The sequence below is a fragment of the Grampus griseus genome (genome assembly GCF_964374135.1).
Source record: "Grampus griseus genome assembly, chromosome: 10".
In the NCBI taxonomy this organism is placed as follows: Eukaryota; Metazoa; Chordata; class Mammalia; order Artiodactyla; family Delphinidae; genus Grampus; species Grampus griseus.
The window spans coordinates 95,053,391-95,077,670 of NC_139004.1; the positions used below are offsets into that span (position 1 = coordinate 95,053,391).

Here is a 24,280-nt window from a genome sequence, read left to right on the forward strand (position 1 = left end):
ACACAGGATACGTTTCAATTTCTCTGTGTCTTCTTCAATCTGTTTTGCCAATGTCTTTCAGTTTTCAGTGTACAGATCTTCCTCAACTTACTATGGAGTTAGGCCCCATAAACCCATCATAGGTTGAAAATATTGTAAGCCAAAGTGCATTTATTACGTCTAACCTACTGAACATCATAGCTCAGCCTAGCCTGCTTTAAAAAGGCTGACAACACTTACATTAGCCAACAGTTGGGCAAAATCACAAAGCCTATTTTATAATAAAGTGTTGACTATCTTATGTAATTTATTGAATACTGTACTGAAAGTGAAAAACAGAATGGTTGTATGGGTACAGAATCGATGTAAGTGTATCAGCTGTCATGATCCCATGACTAGGAGCTGTGGCTCTCTCACGCTGCCCAGCATCAGGAGAGAATATCATACCAAATATCTCTAGTCCAGGAAAAGATCGAAATTCAAAACTCAAGGTATGGTTTCTACTGGATGCATATCCCTTCTGCACCATCAGCAAGTCAAAAAATCGTAAGTGGAACCATCAATAGACAGGGACCATCTGTAGAGGTTTTTTACCTCCTTGGTTAAATTTATTCCTAAGTATTTTATTGTTTTTGATGCCACTGTAAATGGAATCATTTTCTTTATTTCCATTTTGGATAATTCATCGTTAGTGTATAAGCACTAAAGCAGGGTTTCTCAATCTCAGAACTATTGCCATTTGAGGCAAGATAATTGTTTGATGTGGAGGTGGTCTTGTGCAACATGGTATATTTAGCAGCGTCCATGGCCTCTGCTCACTAGATGGGCAACCCCTCCGCACATGTGACAACTAAAAACGTCTCTAGTCATTGCCAATGTCCCCTGGGGGGACAAAATCACTCCCGGTTGAGAAACACTGCTCTAGACAGAGTAGATCCAGATACATATTAGGAGAAAGGAAGAACAAATCAACCATTGAAAAATATAAAACTATCAGATTGTATCATGTACTTTCTTTCCTTTGGCAAACTCATTACACAGATTCCACTGACCTAGGATAAGACCTTTCTATCCTCCTGGTCAGGAGGGGAAAAATATTGAGATTTTTTGAATCGAGTTCCTATTACCATCCTTCAACCAAAAGTTCAGGTTAAGTAGTGTATGTGCACTGGCAGCCTGACCATAGGGTGTGAAGCGCAGACTGCGACACCTGGAAAAAGTAAGTTTAAACCCGAGGCTTTTCAACACACTAGCTCTCTAAATTGGGGCAGTTTACTTTGTTTCTCTGCACCTGACTTTCCTCATTTGTAAAATGTTACTAGGATTAAATGAGATCATGTTTTTATAAAGCACTTAGAACAGTGCCTGGCGCGCATGGGGTAGTAGCGATAAGAAAGGTGGGGGTGGGGAAGAAGAAGCAGGAAAAGGAGGCGGGAAGGAGGAGGGCGAGGGGAAGAGGAGAAGGAAGAAACTGGTACTTGCAAGCACCACCTGGAGCGGCAGAAAGAAATATTAAAACCAAAATGTGTTAGGGTTGAAAAACACTAAAGGGACCTCAGATGTTTGAATCCCTGCCATGCTTGTGTGTTTGTATCCCCTGCAATTTGTGAACTAGGTCTTTTGATGAAAGGCATGGTCCAATTAGTCCAGCAGCTACTCTAAAAAACCAAATAGAAAGACTTACATAACAAGAAATTATATAAGAAGAGTTAAAAATACTGAATACTAGTTGTGTTCATAGAATACAAAACTCTTGGATTTAGAGTCTCAAAGACATCAGAAGTTGCCACTTAGTTAACTAAATACTACTAACGTTTATTTGCAAAAAATCTGTGATCTTTCTGTATATCTGTGGAGGACAAAATGGTGGTTCTCAGTTATAGGGAACAGTTTGCTTTCATTTCCCAGAATCTAGTCATACACTTTTGTCTCCTCTGGGAAGCCCCCCATCTCCATCCCAAGCCATGTAGTTTTAGTGGAGCTGACTGTAAGCTGAATGCTAGGCAAATCACATGATGTCAAGACTAGGCATTCCACACAGCCTCCTGACTAGGTGAGAAATGACTGCACAACCCAAGTAGAGCCAATAGGCTCTCGGATTTCTAGAGAAAGACATTTTCCCTTATATTGTCTGTTCCTGAAACTTGAGAGGTTGTAGAAGGTGCAGTTGTCACCACCATCTTGCTGCCATGTGAAGTCTGAATCTGAGACTCCAGAGTAAAAGGCAGAAATGGAAAACAGAGAGTAATTGATCCTTTATGGTATCTTGTGCCTTGCAGCCCCCAAGCCTGGAAGTAACTGAACACCCGGACATCTAAATTTACGTGAAGTTAAAATTTTCTGATTGCTAAAGTCTGACAGAGGTGGATTCTCTACCTCTCGAAAGAAAGAAGAGCTAAGTATTATATCAGTCAGTGGAGCTAAGGGGTCCTCTTGCCACCCAAATAGATCTACCACTAAGAAGAGTGTCTCACTTCCTGTACTTCTCTTTATAGGTAACGTCATGTTAGAATCCATTCTATTTGAGAATCCTCTTTATGACAAGGAGAGTTAGCATTTTAGAGGCATTTAAAAGCTGATTGTATCAAATAATATTACATTAGCTAATGTTAACTAAATATGAATATGATAAAATATAATATATTGTAACAATCCTGAGCGCACATTCCACTGTGTGGGTTCCCCCTAACACCAGCAAGCAGTTCTCAAACATCAGCAGGGTGTCCTATAATTCCACTCAATTATGATACTATATACGAGGAGATAGCATCAGATCCCACAGGTTAAGAAGTCAGTCCCACAAGACTCCCCCCATCCCAACTGCAGATGCCAAGTGCAAGTCCAGGCTGTCACCTGAGCTTCTCTGACTGATTGGAGGCTCTAGCTACTACCCACCCCCCCACCACTTAGGTTTGATTAATTTGCTAGAGCAGCTCACAGAAGTCAGAGAAAGATTTTACTTGTTAGATTACTAGTTTATTGTAAAAGAATATAACTCAGGAACAACCAGATGGAAGAGATGTATAGGGCAAGGTATGGGGGAAGGGCACAGAGCTTCTTTGCTCCCAGGGCATCACTCTGCCACTCTCCCCAGATCTACGTGTGTTTGCCAACGCAGGACTCCAAACCCCATCCTTTTGGGGTTTTATGGAGGTTTCATTAGTTAGGCATGATTGATTAAATCACTCGCCATTGGCAATCAATTCAATGTCTAGCCTCTCCCCGCTCCCAGGAGGTCACGGGGGTGGGACTGAAAATTCCAAGCTTCTAATCACAGAGTCGGTTCCCCTGGCAACCAGCCCACCTCTTCAGGTGCTTTCCAGAAATCACCTCATTAACATAACAAGACAACTGTACTGCTATCCTCACTTAGGAAATTCTAAGAGTTTTCCCAGCTCTGTGGCAGAACAGGGACTAAGACCAAATGTTTATTTCTTATTATAAATCATAATATCACATCTTGCAATATAACACAATGTAATATATTAAATAATATAAACTTGTATTCTGGATTTTTTTTTAGGTATTTTTACTTCTCTTTTTCATGGGAAATTGACCAAATGTTTTATAAATCTGTAAAAAAATAAAAATATGTTAATTTTCAGGAGGAAATATATACCTTTGGTGGAGATTTAAAATTTAAAGCAGGGCCTCCCTGGTGGCGCAGTGGTTGAGAGTCCGGTTGCCGATGCAGGGGACACAGGTTCGTGCCCCGGTCCGGGAAGATCCCACGTGCCGCGGAGCGGCCGGGCCCGTGAACCATGGCCGCTGAGCCTGCACGTCCGGAGCCTGTGCTCCGCAACGGGAGAGCCCACAACAGTGAGAGGCCCGCGTACCGCAAAAAAAAAAAAAAAAAAAAAAAAATTTAAAGCAAATCTTTTGGGGGAACATATTTTACACATGTTCCTTCTAAACCTAGGAATATGAGGTAGACCTACAGTTAGCCTAGTTCGGCATCTCTTGGTTGGCCCCTTCTTGCTCTCTGCATCCTTACTGTGCTGGGTGCCGTGTTTCCAAAGAGACTGAAGCAGATTTTCCCATCCACGTCCTCGGTGCAACTTCTCACACTGCTGCCTTCCCCGCTGCCATCTCCCTGGGTCTCCAACTCTCCAGAACTTCTCGCCCTATTTCTTTCCCACTGACAGAAAGCAGTGCAAAGTTAGCATGTACCAACCTTTTGTTCCACTCTAGCTCTCAATGAGATTTCAAAACTAATGAAAGAAACTTGAGCAGTAAGCAAGGAAGGCTGGCATGGCTTGAAATGTGAGAGTTCATATTTACTTGTAAAAAATGAATGTGGGTCGCCCTTTAAGAGAAGTATGGCATTGTTCAGAGGCCTCTTAGATGTGTCCCCCGTGAATGCAGGCAGTGGTTTGAATGACCTACTTTGGACACAAACAACCTTAAGAAGTCTTTACATTCTGCTGTGGAAAATCTGTGCTCCTGAGTCTAGGAGGTCAGTTTGAAACAAGAGGTAAAGAGAAAAATTGTACCATGCACATTATATTCTGTTCAGAACATGTTATATTCTATTCAGAAGATATTTTATATCACGTGGGCGTCAACTAGAGTTGAAATATTGATGGCTGAATGCCCTGATGTAGAATGAATTCATGCACCATCAGGTGGAATCTGTGCACATTTGTTCTGTCTCGACGTCTGTATTTCTTTTTCTCTGGCTTAGGATCCATCACACATTGATAGTATAAACACCTGCTTGGTAAATCCATGAATTATTAACTGTCTGGGTCTGAGATGTTACACCAAGATGAACACAAAGAAGGTGGCAAGGACCGCTGGCCCCTTCTAGCCTACCCAGATGGTGACATTCAGTTTTCCGAGCCTGCTCAATCTTGGCCATGCTAACTTACTTGGAGATAGCAAAGATGAATATGACTAGTGAAGTGTGTCCTCTGCACTCTTCTAGCTCATGAAGATTCAGTCCTGGGGGCCAGAATTTTACTGCATCCCATTGGAGCTGCTCAGCCAGATCCACTTCTGCTCCTTCTGTTTTGTTCTTCTTTCCAGTGTATAACCCTGGGGAAACTGGTCTTTTTCCACGGTAGCGTTGAAAATTTCTGTGAAAAAAAAATGTGTTAAGGTGAAGAATTCGAAAGGAAGGCCGTGTGTTCTGAGGTCATAAGATAAAGTGTCCAAAAATGGCAGATTATGAGAGAGATGGTATAAGGTGATGGAAAAACTCAAATTTGGAAGCAGAATTCATTTTTCTCTCTTAGCTCTGGCCAGTGGAGAGCCCAAAGCCAATTTTACTTTCCTCACATACGTTTTTGTGTTCCATCTGTCTACTTCCCTGGTTTCATTCTATAGTATATTTCTTTTCGATGCTCAACTTTATTACTCTTAAAGTATTATATATTTTTAATTTTATATATGTTTTATCACTTCATTTGCAGTATTTGGGGCTCCGATCGATTAGATCTGGATAGGAATCCAGGCTTTCCTACTCAAAAGCTATGCAGATTTGGACAGACTCACTCCTAATTCATTCATTCTTTCACCTATTCATTAATTTATTCTGCCAAAATTTATTGAGTGATAACTAAGTCCTACATAGTGTGCAAACAATGAGGTTTCATTGGTGAACAAAACTAGCTAGGGTCTCTCTTCTTGTAGACTGTGGTCCATTGGGGAGGCAAGCATTAATTGATGAAACAAAGGGGCATAAATATAAACTGAGGTTAAGTTCTCTAGATAAGAGAAAAACAAATTATAAATCAGTTGGTTCTATGAGAAGATATTTCCAAAGAGCCTGACCACATTGAATTACTTGAATTACTTGATCTCATTGGGCCTCAATTTCTCATCCATAAATGGAAATAGTAATAGTGACTACAATATATGTTTGTTGTGAGGATTCATGTGATATTGTGGAGAAAGTGCTTAGCACAGTGCCTAGAAGAACAGGATCTCATTAATCTAAATATCAACTACTACTGTGATTTTTATTATATTCTATTCATATTTTCTTAAAACAATAATAATGAAATAACAGAATCGTTTTAGAGTTGGAGGAACATTTGATATCATCCAACTAAGAATAAGTGGACCTCGGAATTCAGACAGTCAAACACCATAGTGTTTTGTGTATGTGCATTTATGTCTAGGATAATGAGCCATAGGTTATATCAAAAATTTTTTTAATCTGCAACTCAAACTAAGAATCACCATCAAACCATCTCTAGACAGTTAAGAAAAACAAGAGCTATTATTCAATAGTGTTTTCTGAAATTCTCCAAAATTATCCTTCATCTCTCTCTCTTTTTAAAGTTTTTTTGTTTTGTTTTGTTTTCCTGGTTACTTAGGGCTGCTTTTGTTGTTGAGAGTTGGATCTTTATTGAGATTTCTACATTGTTCTTACTGTTATGACACGTGTTAATTTCAATGTGTTGATATTCACCAAGCGCTCTTGTGAACTTTCATTACTTCTAGACTGCCATGGATTTCTATGTATGCAGGTCTATTGGATGCAAAGTATGATGAGTTGTATCTTCCTTTCTAATCTGTACGACTCTTGTTTCATTTTCTTCTTTTGTTGTGTTAGAGAAGCTCTTGATTGTGATGCAGAGGAGAGCAGTGATGGTGTGTATGTTTGCCTTATTCCTGAACTTTCCTTATCCCTCCTCCAACCTTCAAAATTCTTTACAAGCAACAAAACCCATTTCTGGCTTCTTAAGAAGAATGTAAACTCCGAGGGGCAAAGATTTTCATGTGTCTTGTTCCCTAATGTTTGAGTTCACTGCAAACAATAACTGGTACATAGAAGACACTCAGTGAAAGTTTCTTGACTAAAAAGGGGAAACAAAAAGCAAGAGTAGAAGTCAATACCAAAAAATGTTAGTCTGAGAGTGGGCATTTGTCTATAGTTCTTTAGTTTAGAAGTGGGCAACTTAAAATGACATTAGATGAAGCCTGGGAAGACTGCCCTCTCAATTATATTAAGGAATCAGACCTTGAAGATGGTAGGATTTCCTAAGTCTAAGTAACCAAAGTACAATGCACAATCTCAGTTCACCGTAGGACTCTGGAGAGTTCATTTACTACTCATTTCACACACTGGATGCCCTGCCTTTGCTACCCACAGACCATGTCTCAAGGAAAGGGACTCGACTGGGATTTTAACCATGCCGGTCAGTGATGTGTTTGCACTGATTTTTCTTGTGCTACTCGTGAGTGGTCTTGAATATTGGAACCATCCGGATACACCGTCAAGGACACCCACGCCCCAAATTTCAGGGTGAAACTGTTGGTAATCAAAGCACTGATACTAAAGGAAGTATCATAGCCTCTTTTTCTTCATGGCTTTCCACGTTAAATGGTTTCAGATGTTTCACTTAGATATATTAAAAAGACGGATGCTTAAAACTAGTGGCATAACTCCTGACATCTAAGAAGTGCTCAAACTGATGAATAGGTGGCTATGTTTCTTCCATCTGGCTCTTTGGTTGGTTTGCAGAACTGTGATAGCTGAGGGGACACAGTGAAAATAATAATGGGTAGGGTGATGGTTTGTGGAGGAGTGGAAACTATAAACTTTATGATCCAAACAGATAAAAAAGAAAATGAGGTTTTAGGTCATTTCCATGCTATTAAGAAGCAATATTTTGTGTACATAACTATACAAAAAAATGGCACAAATTCAGTTACTGCTTATACACATACTTCCCTATTGAATTATTGCATAGTAATATTTACCTGTCAAATAAGATGCTCTGAAGACCAACAAACGTTGGTCTTTAGTAGCTAGTTTTGAGATACACCATCAAGAAGCAGTTCAATGTGAAATGTCCTAGATTCCCCCAGAGACTACTTAAACTAATCTTTTGGCTTTCTCCTCTACATTGGAAGGCAAACATATTCAAATAGAAACACATCTGCATTTAAGTCATCCAAATATTAACCCAATGAAATATACATCAGTATACCTATACCACAGTGGTGATAGATGAAGTCTACCTCAAGATTTATTTTAAATAAACTTAATGTTTACCTTTTTAAGTGGAACTATAATTTCTCTAGCCTCTCTTTAGCTTTGTGAAGTTTATTTTTTATATCTAGATATATTAATAATTCTCTCTAGGAATAAACTGACCTCCTAGACTTTACTGTAGGTATAAAAATGAACTTTTTATGACATTATAGGCCAAAAAATAATAATACATTTATATCCATTTGAGGACTATCATAAAATAAATATGTGAATCTGAAAAAAATGTGAGCTCTTAGAATATTTTATTTGTCTATACCAGTGCTGTCCAATAGAAATGTAATACAAACATATATGTAAGTTTGTATTTTATAACATTAAGAAAGTAAAAAAGAAATAGGTGATATAACTTCAATATGTTTTATATATTTAACCCATATATATCAAAATAGGATCATCTCAACATCTAATCAATATAAAATTATGAATGAGATATTTTACATTCTCTTTTCTTATACTAAGTTTTCAAAAGCTTGGATGTATTTTTCCATTTAGAGCACACCTACGCTGCTCTAGCTACGTTTTTATGCTCTATAGCCACAGTTGTTAGGTGGCTACCAAGTTGGACAGTGTGGGTATCTGCATAGTAATGGAACAGCTAAACTCTAAGTGCCCTTTGGAGTATCAGGGAGCATTTAGGAGGGTTTCACCTTTGCCTGATCAAAACTTTTGACTGCCCTTCCCTTCTCTCTTTTTTCCAGTAAGTTTCAGAAACTTAAGGAATTCACTACAGAATTCAAATATCTTACAAATATATTTTAACAATACATGTGACTAATAATTACTTTAAAAGACAACATTTAACCTTCCTTTGTAAATTTTCTTTAAATGGAAAATGTTTCATCTGTAAAACCTCCAAATAACATTCAATGCTTATATTTCCCTTCAGAGGTAAAGAAAGAAATAAAAGCCTCCCTTTAAAAACTGCAAATAATACCTTAAAAATCCTTTCTTATCAAAGTAAGGAAAAATGCATTTCCAGGAAGTTAAATTATGTTCCATTTGACCATATAGAATGTGACTTTAATTTATTTTAATATAATTTATGGGTTTTTTTTAAAGGAATGTATTAGACATAGTGATTAAAAGAGCACTTATTTATGGTCAAGGTACATTGCTGAACCTAAATTCATATGTAATAATGTTCAGCTATTATCATTAAAGTCTTCTGAGTCTTATTTCTACGTATCTTTTTATATACAGAAGTGTCAAAAGAACAGATTTAACTTGCATGAATTAAGTTGTATGTACTTGGCAATGGAAAATAGAAAAATAATTTAAATAGTAAGTTTAATATATTTTTATGAATATTCTTCCATATGCACACAAATGTACTGCAAGACCCGAACAAAAGGGACTTCCCTGGTGGTGCAGTGGTTAAGAATCCTTCTGCTAATGCAGGGGACACAGGTTCGATCCCTGGTCCGGGAAGATCCCACGTGCCGCGGAGCAACGAAGCCCGTGCGCCACAACTACTGAGCCTGTGCTCTAGAGCCCGCGTGCCACAACTACTGAGCCCACGTGCCACAACTACTGAAGCCCACGTGCCTAGAGCCTATGCTCCGCAACAAGAGAAGCCACCGCAGTGAGAAGCCTGCGCATCGCAACGAAGAGTGGCCCCTGCTCGCCGCAACTAGAGAAAGCCCATGTGGAGCAAAGAAGACCCAACACAGCCAAAAAATTAAAATTAATTAATTAATTAATTAATTTTTAAAAAGATGCTGCAGATGCCCTGATGCAGCCTCCATATGCCTAAAAGAAAAAAAGAAAAAAGAAAAAGACCTGAACAAAAATATTCGTAGCATTCTTGTTGCCAAAAGCCACACATTGGAAGCAACTTAATTATCTATCAATGACAAAAAGGATAAAGAAACTGTGATATATGCATATCCTGGAAACTATACAACAATGAAAATAAATGAGCCATAATGGAATACATCTGTAGGAATAACTTCAGATTGTAACAAAATGTTGACCAAAAGATGCAAAGTACAAAGTGCATGCAATATAATTTCATTTACATTAAGTTTGAAATATACTTATTTCTACCTTGTACATGGTGTGTACTATATGCCAAAGCTATAAAAGAGAACGTGCAACGTGATGGTAAAGGGTCAGCTCCTGGGGGCTAGCAGTGTTCTCTTCCTTCACCTGGTTGTTGGTTACATGGGTGCTTTCTTTATAAGTATTCATTCTACCATGCAACTAGGATTTATGCAGTTTTCTTCATGCGTATTATACAATTAAAATGGCTTTTTGTGTATGCATATTTCACCTCATTCATTTCAGACTGCTGTGTGTCTCCCATCACACGGTTAGATTTCTACATTTCAAGCTGCATAAGAATTTGGTAAACGTATCAACTAAGTCTTCATTCAATAAGCTGTTGATTAGAACCGCGAAAAGATCGGGACCAGGGAGAGGTACTTGTAGCACACCATTTAGTACCTCTCATCAGATGTAGCAGTACTGGTCATACTCATATCAGTAATGACAGTTATAACAATAATCAGATGGTACGTTTTCCTCAGCTTAGACACTGCATGTATTTTACACATATCATTTTATACAATGTTACAAAGCGTTATGGTTTTAAATCCTTTCTAAGTCATTATTGCTATCCTCACCTTAGAGATGAACCCAGGCTTAGAAAATTTAAATAACATTCCGAAGGTCACACCTGGCTACAAGGGAATAGGAGCTGAATGTGAACCCAGATGTGCCTGATTCCCAAAACTGTGTCCTTTCTCTCTGCTGCCTTGCCTTCTTGCTGTTTTGAAGCATTCTTCAACAACAATCTTTAGTTCAGTCAGGTATAAATCCACCTACTCACATCTCTCCACATGGTAGATTTACATGGCTTTTCTTTTTTTCTTAATTTATTTTATTGAAGTATGGTTGAATTACAGTGTTGTGTTAGCAGAGTGAATCAGTTATACATATATATACATTCTTTTTCATATTCTTTTCCATGGTGCTCTGTCACAGGATATTGAATATAGTTCCCTGTGCTACACAGTAGGACCTTGTTTTTTCTCCATCCTATATGTAATAGTTTGCATCTGCACAGCATTTCTTTTGTCTGTTCACAGGATCTGTAAAAGATGGTCATGAAATGAACACACCCAATGAGAACACAAAGGTGTTCTACATGTTTTGTCTGCATTTCTAGCCTGGTCACTGAAAGACTAACTCTATGTCACCTTGTTTTTGTCAAGAGACATTAAATTCTTTTATTGTGTTCACCTACCATTTGTTATAAAAATGGAGAAATTTTCCGGAGAATGGCATCAAAGTTTTCTACAATTCATTTTCCTTTATCATCACCTTCTTAAAACAGGGAAAATATTTTTTTTCCATCTGAGGTCTTACGGCACCACCCGAATTCTTACAGTTGTGATCAGTTTCTGGGACTCTTCCCTTCAGTCCTACCAGCACGCTCATAGTATAATTGGTCTGGACTTAAATTTGAACTCATGAAAAATGACAGGATGCCCTTAGTCTCTCCTCAGCTGGTTGGAGACTTAGTTCCCATTGTATATATATTTTTTTCTTTTTCCACTTTAAGTATAATTTTCTTTGAATGAAAATATAGAGTCAAAATAGACCTTGATTAGCCTCATTGACTTTTCTGTCATCCATTTGACTTACATCATATTCACCAAATAGGGTCCACGTTTGTTCTCAAAATAAATTTAAAATAACTTTTCTTGCTTGTCTTTTTTCTCTCCCAAGTCAAGTATAGAGTTTAATGCCAGATAACATCTCTTCTTCTCATTTTTCCACCAGTGAAAAAAATTAACCCCGAAACATCATGGTTCCTTTTTATCTATGATCCTCATCTCTGACTGGGCTCATCTTGGTCAAAATTATATAAACCTGGGGGGAATTTTTGGATAAAGTGAACAATTTCCCAGTAAAAACTTTTTCAAAATCCTAATACTCGCATACTGGATTTAATATAACCTATAATTGCTAGCTGTACTGGAATGAACGTGCAAAACCACATAAGCTAAAAGCATGAATTTGAGGAAAAGTGTTTGAGGTAATGAGAAAACCTGTCCTTTTAACTTTCTTGCTATCTTGGTTTTACTTTCTTTAAAAAAAAAAAATTACAAACTGAGAAAGATAGCTGTTAAGTTCTCGCGAGTTCATCTACCCTAAAATTCAGCACATTCTCGGCTTCCACGTTTTAACTAATGTATTGGAGACATTCTGATTTATCTTTATTTATTTATTTATTATGTATTATTAGTTATTAGTTATTATATGATTATTGTAGTATGAATGTTTATATGAAGCTTTGGGAAATGTATGGCTAGTGTCTTTTTCTTTTGAACAAAGATTAGTAGTCAAGAAGTTAAGATTCGTAGCTTAAGAAACATGTTTTCGTGGTTGTCTAAAAGGAATTCCATTTAGTGGCCTGTTTCATGAGAAAGGCCCAAGTCCCCTTTGTGTGTGTCATCTGATGCCAGTGGCACCATTGTTCCTTTTCTATGGGAGCAGCTGTGCGTTGGTTAGGCTGTTTCTTTGTTCTAAAGCATTCTGGCTTATTGTATCAACTTATTTTTCCTGTGTATATATAAAAAAGTTTTGGGTTATAAAGTAGAACTTCACGGGCTCTAATATTATTCCCTTTTCCTGTAAACAGTAGGATATAGGTTCTCAGTGAACAAAGGGGGAAACACAGAGTCCCCGGGAGTGTGTCTTGTGAATCTCCCTTGAACGTATGTATCTAAACCCACAGGCTCTACTTCCTTACCATCCATGTTCGTTATTTGATTTCAAAATTTAAACACCACTTTTCTCTGATTATAAAACTTTTTTTCTTATTGTTAACAATTTAAAGAGCATGGAAAATGTGAAGAAAAAATTAACCCCCCTCCCCCAAAATGAAGCATAACGAGGAAACTAAAGCTCACCCCCCGCAGAGGTTTACCATATTGAAATTTTGGTTACTGTCCTTCCAGGCATCATAAAATTCATGCATAACGTGAGAAACATCGTGCCATACACCACACACTATTTTTTACATCCATGATTAAAAGAAAACCCTATCTTTCTAGGACTGGCTATATGTTTGCATGGGGCCCAGTGAACAGTAAAACTGTGAAGACCCTTGTTCAAAAATTATTAAGAATTTCAAGATGGTGACATGAGAGCATTAAACTGAAGCACAGGGCCCTTCTAAACTTGAAGTCCTGTGTGAGTGTCAGGTCACACGCTCATGAGGCTGACCCTGGGTCTTGTGGAGCTGTGGGCTTCTACAAGTATTGTATGGCCTCTCCCTGTTTCTCTGACCATTCCCTTCTATCTCTGTTTCTCTTTGACATTCTTAGATGTAGGCATGTCTCATGGCTGCTTTCTTCACATGCCATTCTCCTCTGTGTATACATTTTTTTTTCCTTTTTTTAAAAAAGCCTTATATGTATTCTTTCAGTTCCAAGCATCATGGGCATTTGTTTGACTTTTGAATCTATAGCTTTATACTTCAGAGCATTTTCCTTCATGGTGCCACCATCACCTAAAGCACAGAGATTTGGAAATGACACCATCTTTCTAAATAATCCTCAATCAACCAATCAGTAAACCAATCCATTATTCTCTCAAGCCACTCTTGAATCGGACCTCAACTTCAACCGTTTTTCCCAAACCCTAAATCCAATCACCATTGGTCTTTTTCTTCTCCCTGCAGGTTCTTGTTTCCCATCTGTACTCATCAAACTTTCTGCTCTAGCTTTCGTGCTCATTTCTTGGTCAGCTGCTGCTGTAATTGAAAGGCTCATAGCAGAACAATGAGCACAGGCTCTAGAGCCAGAGAATCTGATGAAATCTCATCTCCTCCAGAAATGACAGAATGCTTTGCCCATCTCCATGGGCAAATGAAGCAAGCTATCTCTGCTTCCCTTTTCTCATCTGAAAAGTGTGGGTAAAGTAGGTCCTATGCCAGGGCTTTGGGAAGATTTAAATAGGCCATTTCATGTAAATCACATAGAACCTAGAAACAGTAAATGCTCATCAATGTTAATTGTTATTATTTTTATTCCAGGTCTCCAGTATCTCTTTATTTAGTGTTTTTCACTAAGTATGGGTTTTCAAGTAAACAAACTAGGGCTAAAATATTTTGTCTACCTTTACCATTTGGTGACCTTGAAAGAGGTGTCTTCCCTGACATCCAAGTACGGACATGGTAGTTACTATATTCCAGGGTATATTAAGAACTATAGTAGACCGCGTACATGAAGGCTTCTACCACACTGTCATTCAACGAATGTGAACTCTCCTCCCAGTACTGCTAGTGTAGTCCTCCTCAAGTCCTTCTCTTGTCAAGGTATCCACTCTTAAGAACCAACCCTCAATGACTCCACAATGCCTGTGATATAATATCCAACTTCTATGGCCTTAAGACCCTCCCACATCTGATTCCACAGTATCTTTACAGAAGGTTCTCCTCTGAGAAAGCATCCATTGTGGTCAAATCGGTCTATTCATCATCCAGAAATACATACGATAAAACCGCCTCACCCCTTTATTATTGCTATTATCTCTGCTCTCTTCAGTCCTTCCCGTGTATATGAAGTCTGCATCTTCAAGGCTGAGCTTAGATCACAGTTCTGCCATGGTATGAATGCACGTAACTCCAGCCTGGCATTCCCCTTCCTTCCCTGAATTCCTGTAACATTAGTAGAGTACCTTCCAGATTTTTATATGGCTTTCTTCTCTCGTTTCTTCTTGCATTGTCGTTAGGAGTTTACCCTTTGGAATGAGGCAGGTTGTGTTCAGCTTCAGCTCATTAGCTATGAACTTTTGGGCAAATTATTTACACTATAGAAGTTTCAGTTTACTCATTCACAAAATGGGGATAATAATGATGTCTAACTCATAGGATGTTTGTGAGAACTGAAATAACACATTTAACACTCTAAGCCCAGGATCATGATTTATATTTTTTTTCAATAAATATTACTCAGTATTATTGTTATTGTTGTTTGTATTTTCTTATCTACCTTCAAAGACTGAAAGTGAGTTGAGGGGTGAAGACTGTGTTTTCATAATCTCTCTGCCATGGGGTCTCTTGCTTTCATTAATTTCTGCTGTGCTTAATTGCTCTGTTATGCCATTTTCTGATTTCATCCAAGACACATTTGAAGTTTAGATGACAAAAAAAGCAACCCCTGGTGATTAAAATGGGGATGTATTCCTTTTTTTTTTTTTTTTTTTTTTTTTTTTTTTGCGGTACGCGGGCCTCTCACCGCTGCGGCCCCTCCCGCTGCGGAGCACAGGCTCCGGACGCACAGGCCCAGTGGCCATGGCCCACGGGCCCAGCCGCTCCGCGGCAGGCGGGACCTCCCCAGACCAGGGCACGAACCCGCGTCCCCTAGCATCGGCAGGCGGACTCCCAACCACTGCGCCACCAGGGAAGCCCTGTATTCCTTTAGATAATGCTACTGACCTTGGTGCTTGGTAGCAAGCACAGGCTCTGCCTGTAATGGTCACACAGCTCTCCCAGGGCACTCAGCGTGCGGCCTGCTCCTTAGAGGAGGGGAAATCTATCAGTAAGGCTCTGGTGCAAACAGTGCTGACCATATTTAGTTGTTGGAAACATCACGTTCAAGGTGAGACCATATTTATTATATTGCCATAAGGTTTGAATACCAAGCAGTCTGGGTTGAGACTGAAATTTCATTATTTCCAATTTGGGGTTCCCAAGAAAGGGAAGTTGACTGACCCAGATTGAGTTAAGACACTCACCCCTAACTCAGCCAGCCAGCACCTCATGAAACTATATGAATGTGTAAGCAGATTCCTAGAAAATAGGATATAGTAACCCAAAAGCAGAAGAGAGTAGAGTTCAGAACAAATAACCTTTCCTATTGTAGCACCTCATGCACTGTCTCCACCTCAGAAATAGCTTGGTAACTTGCGTGGTGAAAGAATGGAATGACCTGCATTTGCTTCCTGAACTTGATCTCTACGTGAAGACATTTATTCACATACGGTATCTATTCTCAGGTTATTTTTACATTTCTGAAAGTATGACGTCTTCATTAATCTGGTAAATAACACAGGGAAAAATGTACATCAAAATAGCAGGCATTAGGAGTTGCTACAATAGGAATCAAAAAGTAAAGATGTTAGACAGTTTTACTAAAACCTGAAAATACCCCAAAATAAAAGTCACCTTTGTCATGAATTATTAGATGATATTTTAAGTATTAAGCTTTTCTTGGTCTACGTATTTTTTTCTTCTTTTGATTTATATTTCCAGGAATTCGAGTAGTAAATGGTCACATATTTAGGACACTAGTATGGTGGTTTTACCAGCTTTCCTTTCCCTTTTTTTCTAGTCTTTTTTTTTCCCCTCTCAGATCAGCATAACTAAAGTCCTTCCTTCAAAATGTTAATTTTTTTTCACTCAGTCTTTTAAGCAGTGGCTAAATCTGTGACTAGGAAGAAAATGAAATATCATTTTAATAAAATTCTTCCTGGATTGTTATAGATGTTTGATTATATAAGTTTAGGTGTGGAGCTCACTGAAAACTTCTGGCTGCTGAGACATTTTTAGATCAGAGTACAAAATGAAGACGGTAACCAGGCAACGTGGTTCTTGTACGGTTATTAAAAATAAAATGTGAAGCGTCCACGATGCAGAATCATTCTCTGACAAGTTTGTCTGGCTTTTGCTCTGTTTTTCACTGGAAAAATGGGTCGGTTCCATTTGTTGAACTATTCAGTGTTTTCTCTGGGTTAAATTCATTATTATGTAAGATTATGATTGTTGGAAAATCATATCTATACATGAATATAAGCATAATTTATTATGACTCAAAAAATTCTCAAACATTTCTGCATAAAATATATATACATTATACGTATATAACATGTTCACAAAATTTACTGTGGAAACAAATGTGATCCTACATTCATTAGGATGTTACCAAGCTTGAACGAACATATGTATACTGTAATATGTAGCAAGGTATTGCTTTGGAAACCTTTCATATAATGAGTAGCAATTTTCAAAGATTGGCACTGAGATGTAATCAATTATGGCAACATACTTCAATACTTATTTGATGTTTCTGAAGACATTTGAGCATGTAATCCTGATACATATAGCAAGAATAGATACACTCAAGGGACCTCATCTTCTGTTTCTGATATCCCTTGGACAGCTCTTCTGGGGCTGTGTGTAAAATGGACATGAGTGATCAAATCGCCTAATATTCTAGAGCAGGTGTTGTTAACCAGGACTGCACATAAGAATCACTTGGGAAGTTAGAAAGCCGATGTCTAGGCCCACCAGCAGATACTCTGATTTTTTGGTCTGGCTTGGAGTCCAGGCATAGCTGCATACATAATTCCAATGGATAGGCAGGGATATGAACTCTGTTCTAGACATAAACACTCTGCAAATAGTCGTTTAGAACAGAGGATAGTTCCTGAAAAGAGGAGCTCTACACACGTGAAGATTTGTGCGTCGTTAACAGTCCAAGGCAGATGCATCTGTAGCCTCAGCTCGTGGCAAGCCGTTGCCCTTCTTATCTAAAGGCTGTCTTTTTTTTTTTTTTTTTTTTGCGGTACGCGGGTCTCTCACTGCTGCGGCCTCCCCCGTTGCGGAGCACAGGCTCCGGACGCGCAGGCCCAGCGGCCATGGCTCACGGGCCCAGCCGCTCCGCGGCACGTGGGATCCCCCCGGACCAGAGCACGAACCCGTGTCCCCCGCATTGGCAGGCGGACCCTCAACCACTGCGCCACCAGGGAAGCCCAAGGCTGTCTTTTATGAAAGGCAAATCTAATTTGGGAAATTTCCTAACACATCCTCGGTGATTTTCTTTGATTTCGTACGACCTTCTCCAGCTAGGTAATAGAGCCAACCACCTATCTGAACTTAACTTTCCAGTCTCTTCCTGGATATTAAGAAAGTGTAGAAACTAAGATGGGGTCTTAGAGTTCAGCAAACAGAAGAGGAACTCCAGTAGATGACTGATTCTTGAAGGTTTGCTTTTTTTTTTTTTAAAAAAAAAAAAAGGGGGCTTCCCTGGTGGCGCAGTGGTTGAGAGTCCGCCTGCCGATGCAGGGGACACGGGTTCGTGCCCCGGTCTGGGAAGATCCCACATGCCACGGAGTGGCTGGGCCCATGAGCCATGGCCGCTGAGCCTGCGGAGAGGCCACGGCAGTGAGGGGCCCGAGTACCGCAAAAAAAAAAAAAAACAAAGGTAAAGAAGGAACTGCCCTGAGGTCTGCTAATCATAGGGCAGGACTTCAACCGTGATGGCAGCAGAGGTAGCATACCAGGTTGTGTGTTCTTTGAAATTTAGAAACTTTCAACCCAGTCCTTGTCTCCTACCAGGAAGTCTCTTGGGGACTAGTAGAAAATCATAGAAAATCTAAAGTCTTTTGAAAACTACAGAAATAACAAACAAAAAAACTTTATAATGTAAACAATAAGATTAAGTCAAAAACACTGACCAATCAATAAACAATGTTTGCAACACACCCTACTATTTTTGATTTTCCATAAAGACAATCCCTACCATCTACCACATTTATTTCATGAAAATATTAAACAGATGATATTTAGCAAAAGCACCATATGGTTTTCCTTAGTATTTTCTAAGATACGTTATTAGGCTGAGAGTTCTCTGAGAGCAAAGAATGGTGTTTTTATGTCCAATATGTGAAATCCATGAAAAGCATTTAGGCCAAATCTACGAGCAGAGTAGTCAACCATTAAGTATGAGATTGTGTTATCATCAATTTATTTAAATGTTCATATCCAAGAATACTATTTTATATATAGTAAATTCCCAGGAATAATTTCTTAAAAATATACAGCCATATCAAGGATGACACATATATTTATCTTACAAAAAGCCAGATCAACATTAGCTTTCTAAAGCACTAACCGTAAAGGAGTTGCAGCCCAGCCTCCTTAGGGCTGATCGTCATGACTGATGGTTGATGTCTGCTATGGTTGCAGATGCAGGCAGTGGTGACGTGAGTATATTTACTATGTCTGTTTTACGTAAAGTCACAAATAATAGATTCATAGATGACATCTGTGAAAATCTGATATGTATGGAAGCGGGAATTAACTTACCTTGGAAGATAACTGCTCTTCTACAAAGTTTTACTACTTGCAAGAGACTGAATATTATATGGAATGGGCATATATTTTGGTGATACACGTTTATAAAATATATGTATACACATATATATGTTTTTATGTATGTATGTGGTTTTATTTATATATATAAATAGAAAAAATGGTTGAGCTGAAGTAAAATAAACATCATTCATCCTCCAGTAATAACCAACTATTGATATTTGATGAGTATTAAATATAAAAACTAGCCATACTATCAAAGTAGTCTTCGCATGTTTTACTATGACGCACTGACTTGAATTCCTGGTTCCTAGGTATTCTCTTAAAACTATACTTTCCTGTCTGTCAAATTCTAATGAGTGCATACTCGCAGCATATAGATATTATTTGATCATGTGTTTGGGGCGTTTGTGATGGTTCTAAGTTTTCATTATTATAAACAGTGCTCAAATCCTCATCTTCCTAACGGCTTTATACATAGTCTATTATAGAATTTATCAAACATACATAAAAGTAGAGAGAATCGTATCATAAACTTCCAAGAGCTGATAACCCAGCTTCAAATGCCGTCAATATCCTGCAAATCATGTTTAACTGTCCCCTCTGAACTTTTATTGTGAAGGGACATTTCAGATTGAATTTCAGACGTTACGGCTTCTTACCTAAAGTATTTCAGAATGCATTTCTAATTGATAAGAACACCATAATCACCGTGCTATATAGCACATCTGATAAAATTAATAATTCCTTAATATCACCTTGCCCTTGACACATCTTCTCTAAAAAATGTACGTATACTTCTTCCATTAGGATAAGTGTCTTGAAGGAAAATTGCTAGAGCAGAGTTTGCACCGTTTTTATGACTTGATATGCAGTACCAGTATCTGTCATGGTCAAGATTGCACAGTTCTGATATTCATTGGTACTGAGGAGGAAAGAAAGATATGGATATTTGGGATATCTTGAAAATAACGTAGTATGGTTGTAGGAAGGGGAAGATGAGGAAGACAGGTGGGGAGGGAGGCAAGAAATTACAGCAATGACAATAAAAACCCGAACCCAAGAGTAATGCTGTAACCTTAGTGACTGAGTCAAGCTCTTTACCAAGGTTCTGTACAGAATATTGAAACAGTGAAGGCAGAGTTTCAATTTGAGCTTCATAATGAGGGTGGGGTAGCAGGGAGCAGAGCAGGAACCTTCCACCACACCCTGACTCACCACCAATTTCACACTCTGCAGGAGCAGCCTGTGACCTCCAGGAGATGGCCTCTTCAAGTCTTACTTCCTAAAGCCCCTACTAGAGGGATGGCCTTTTACCCTTCATCTCTACTACCTGTGCATCCTGAGCCACCCTAAAGCAACAGATGTTCAGGTTATTAAGTTGACATGGCTGCACATGGCATAGGAGAACGATGAGGGGCTTTCAAGCATGGAAGGCAGTTACTTTCTAGTGTCTGGAACTGATATTAAAACTGCAGACCTAGAAAACAAACTTATGGTTACCAAAGAGAAAAGGGAGAAAGGAGGGATGGATTAGGCGTATGAGATGAACAGAAACACACTACTATACATAAAATAGATAAACAACAAGGACCTACTGTATAGCAAAGGGAACCATATTCAGTAACTTGTAATAACCTCCAATGGAAAAGAATCTGAAAAACTACATATATAATTGAATCACTTTGCTGTACATCCAAAACTAACACAACATTGTAAATCAACTATACTTCAATTTTTTTTTTAAATCTACATACATTCACAAGAGGAAAGGAACCTACATTTACTCAGCAACTTTAAGTTGTTGGTTTAACCTCAATATTTTTCAACCTTTACATCCCTCTCTAAGGAAGGTACTACCATCCTTATTTTATAAATGAGAAAGTGGAGGTGCTACTTTAAGTCTTTTCTGGAATAAGTGAGTGAGTGAATGAATGAATGAAAGAAAAAACTACTAAGTGAAGAAATATACAGTTGAACAACAAAACACAAACAGTGGAAACCTGAGAGATCAGCTTAGCATAAGTTAAAGAAAATAGCTAGTCGGTGGCAGAGCAAGGATTCAAACTTAGGTCTATGTGATTTCCAAGCCGGGATGTTGATAACTGAGTACGTCATGCATAGTCCCTAGTGTTAAAGTTCAAATTATCCTAATTTTCCTCTTCTTGTTCTCTCTTTCTCACCTTGTGTGTGTCTGTGTTAATTTTCTATTAACTTAGTTAATATTTATACTCTTGCTCTGTGCCATGGTGTAAACACTGCATTACACCCCCACATGGAAGCCTGGCATCGATCCTGTGGCACGGATGTTATCATCATCCCCATTTTAAAGATGGAGAAACTTAGACTGGTTAGGTTATCTGCTCAGGGTCATCTAGCTAGCAAGTAACAAAGTCAGGAATTGAACCCTAGAATTCTAGTTCCAGAGTATGCTTTTAATCTTTTTAACTATTAAACTGTCAATTTAATATGTGCTTTTTATACCCATATTCGTTCCCATGTAAGTATATTCAGATTATATAAAGTGCCCTTCTGTTTCCCAGGCAATTTAAAGGAATGAAAGATGGCAGCCCTTCTTGTGTTATATAACATGCAACAGCTCTTTGGAGGCCTTTTGTGGAATAATATTGCAAACATTATTCCCTCCACCTCATCCATAAACACTCCCCATGGGAGTTGTGTTCTTTGTGGAATAATTTCCGTTGCAATAATTCTTATTTGTTTTCTCAAAAATAATGGCTGGTTTCCACCACTCTCATCGGTAGATACAGCCAGCAAATTCTGTGGGTGCTTCTGAGAGCCTAAATTTGTCCCAACAGATCAGTAATGATCTTCTTGCCAAACTGATTTACACGTCTCCAACTTCAATTGACTTCAATAAATGTTTACAGAAACTTGAATTGGGAAGGTGGAGATGAGCAGGGCAGAGTCTTTTTCTGCCAGGAACTTAAAGTTTCTGGAGAGAAGCAGACAAAGAACTGACTGTCCACAGCACTGCCCGAGTGCAGGCAGGGCAAGAGCAGAGGATATCTGGGAACACGCCACGTGTATGGGAACCCACTGCAGATATCCTGCAGCAGGAGGCCTCAAAACAAGGGTGAAGGACCCCTAGTTTATACAGCTGTGCAGAAGTCACCCTCTTGTGGAGACCGGACCCCCCAAGTTCGCTTACTCTGGTTAAATCCATGCAATTCTTCCCATGTTTCTTGTGGACTAATGCAGTGTTAAATTTATAATTGGGATCCAATTTGATCATTATGCATTTATGTTGGAGGAGGTCCTTCAGAGGATTTGACCTTTGGTTAACCCTCAAGCCGACCCACCATTCTCACAGTGAAAGCCGTTTTCCAGGAAGTGGCCTTTAGAAGGTAAGGTGGTATTGAGACTGTCCGGATGGTATAAAGGCCTCTGTCTCAATTTTTAAGATTCTGGCAGGCAGTTACCCAAGACTAGCCTCATCTGTGAGTTCCCTTGCTTGTTAAACCTGCCACCTACCAATCTGAAGAGCTCTCTCTCTTTCTTTGGTCTCTCCTTGCCTTCCGTGTATGGGGGCCAGTTTCACATTTCACCCAGGGAACTCCCAAGTTTGTAAACCAACAAATTATCCAACAGGTTGGTGTTTATTCGATTTTTACTGAAAGGGCAGCGTGTCCCTGGTGATCTGAATTGCTAGCTTTATTCGCTATTCTATGAAATTCTCATGTGCAGTTGGGTCTATTTGTGGACTTTCTGTTTAATTCCAATGGTCTATTGATCTCCTTGGTCTTCTGCCAAATTGATTCTTTTTATTCCTAGAGATTTATAATCTATCGTCACAATATCATACCTGGTAGGATTTGTATTCCTCTTCTTCACCTCCCTTCATCAACATCCCCAAACACTCACATGCAGTTGCTCTTCTTTTTCAGAGTTCTCTTGGTTTTTATATTTTCTCCATATGAATGGTAAAAGCAGCTTGTCTAACTCTAGAAAAAGAAAATACTAATATTTTCTATTAAGATCACAGAAAACTTACAAATTAGCTTCAAGGGAATGGACAAAAGGGGAATTTTAAAATTCTAATGAAGGACAAAAGTCAACCTAATTAAATGGAAAGATACACTTGTCCTTGGATAGGTATTTTTTTGTAGCTATTTTAGTGGTGATAGTCTCTTGTACACATCTTAGAAGTGATTTTGTTTGTGTATACCAAAATAGATGATTTCTCTCAATTTTATATGCTGCCACTTTTCCAACTTTCCTTCCTTTATAATAGCTTTTTCAAAGATATATTCTTAGTGGCCTGAGATAGTATCTCTTATTTCAGGGGAGTTTGTATATCACTGGAGTTGCAGCCAAGGTGTGTTAAAGAGAGGTGCATTTCTTGGTGGTGGAAAGCTTGGTGTCTGCCAGGACAACCACACACATCTTACCAACAAGAAAAGAGGTTCAGGTGGGAACTGTCAGAGGTGGTAATGGTGGGGGAAGCTGCTGCCAGAGGAAGAGCTCAGGCCGCTTGAAGGAACACATGTTCTCCAGCACCTGCTGACGGCTGCCACGTGGGAATGGGGTCTATGTTTCCAGACCGTCTATCGTTACAAGGGAAGCCAGAAATCTGGACTTACAAAATAAATCTCCTGATTCTCTAATTAGCTTTTAAAATACTCTGGGGCGAAGTAGAGAGGACAAGTCTATAGGTTAAATATATTCCATAAGCCATCAGTGTGTCACATCTGGGAATCAAATGATGTCATTCGGATGGGAGAAAAGCTAGGAGAAAGGATACTAACATGGGATTTTTGACTTGTCATGGTTGTATTTGTTTCCTGGGGCTGCCATAACAAGTGACCACAAACTTAGTGGCTTAGAACAACAGAACTCTATTCTCGTACAGTTCTGGAGGCTAGATGTCTGAAATGCAGGTGTGGACAGGACTGTGATTCCTCTGAAGGCTCTGGGAGAGGATCCTTCCTTGCCTGTTCCAGCTTCAGGTGGCTCCAAGGTTCCCTTGGCTTGTGGCTGCATCACTTCAGTCTCTGCTTCCATCTCTACACGGCCTTCTCCACAGCCCCCTCTCCCTGTGGGTCCCTCCCTCTGTGTGTCTTTTTTAAGTATCCTTGTCATTGGATTTAGGGCCAACACAGATACTCCAGGATGACCTCAATCTTGAGAGCCTTAACTACATTTGCAATATAATTTCTTGTTAG

At 38.9% G+C, this 24,280-nt stretch overlaps 1 protein-coding gene across 2 annotated transcripts in view; it reads left to right on the forward strand.

Annotated features, from left to right (window-relative positions):
* Positions 1–24,280, forward strand: part of GRM7 (glutamate metabotropic receptor 7) — a gene marked incomplete at both ends in the record, with an annotated part of 839,503 nt that overhangs the window by 493,655 nt on the left and 321,568 nt on the right. The window lies entirely within an intron of this gene.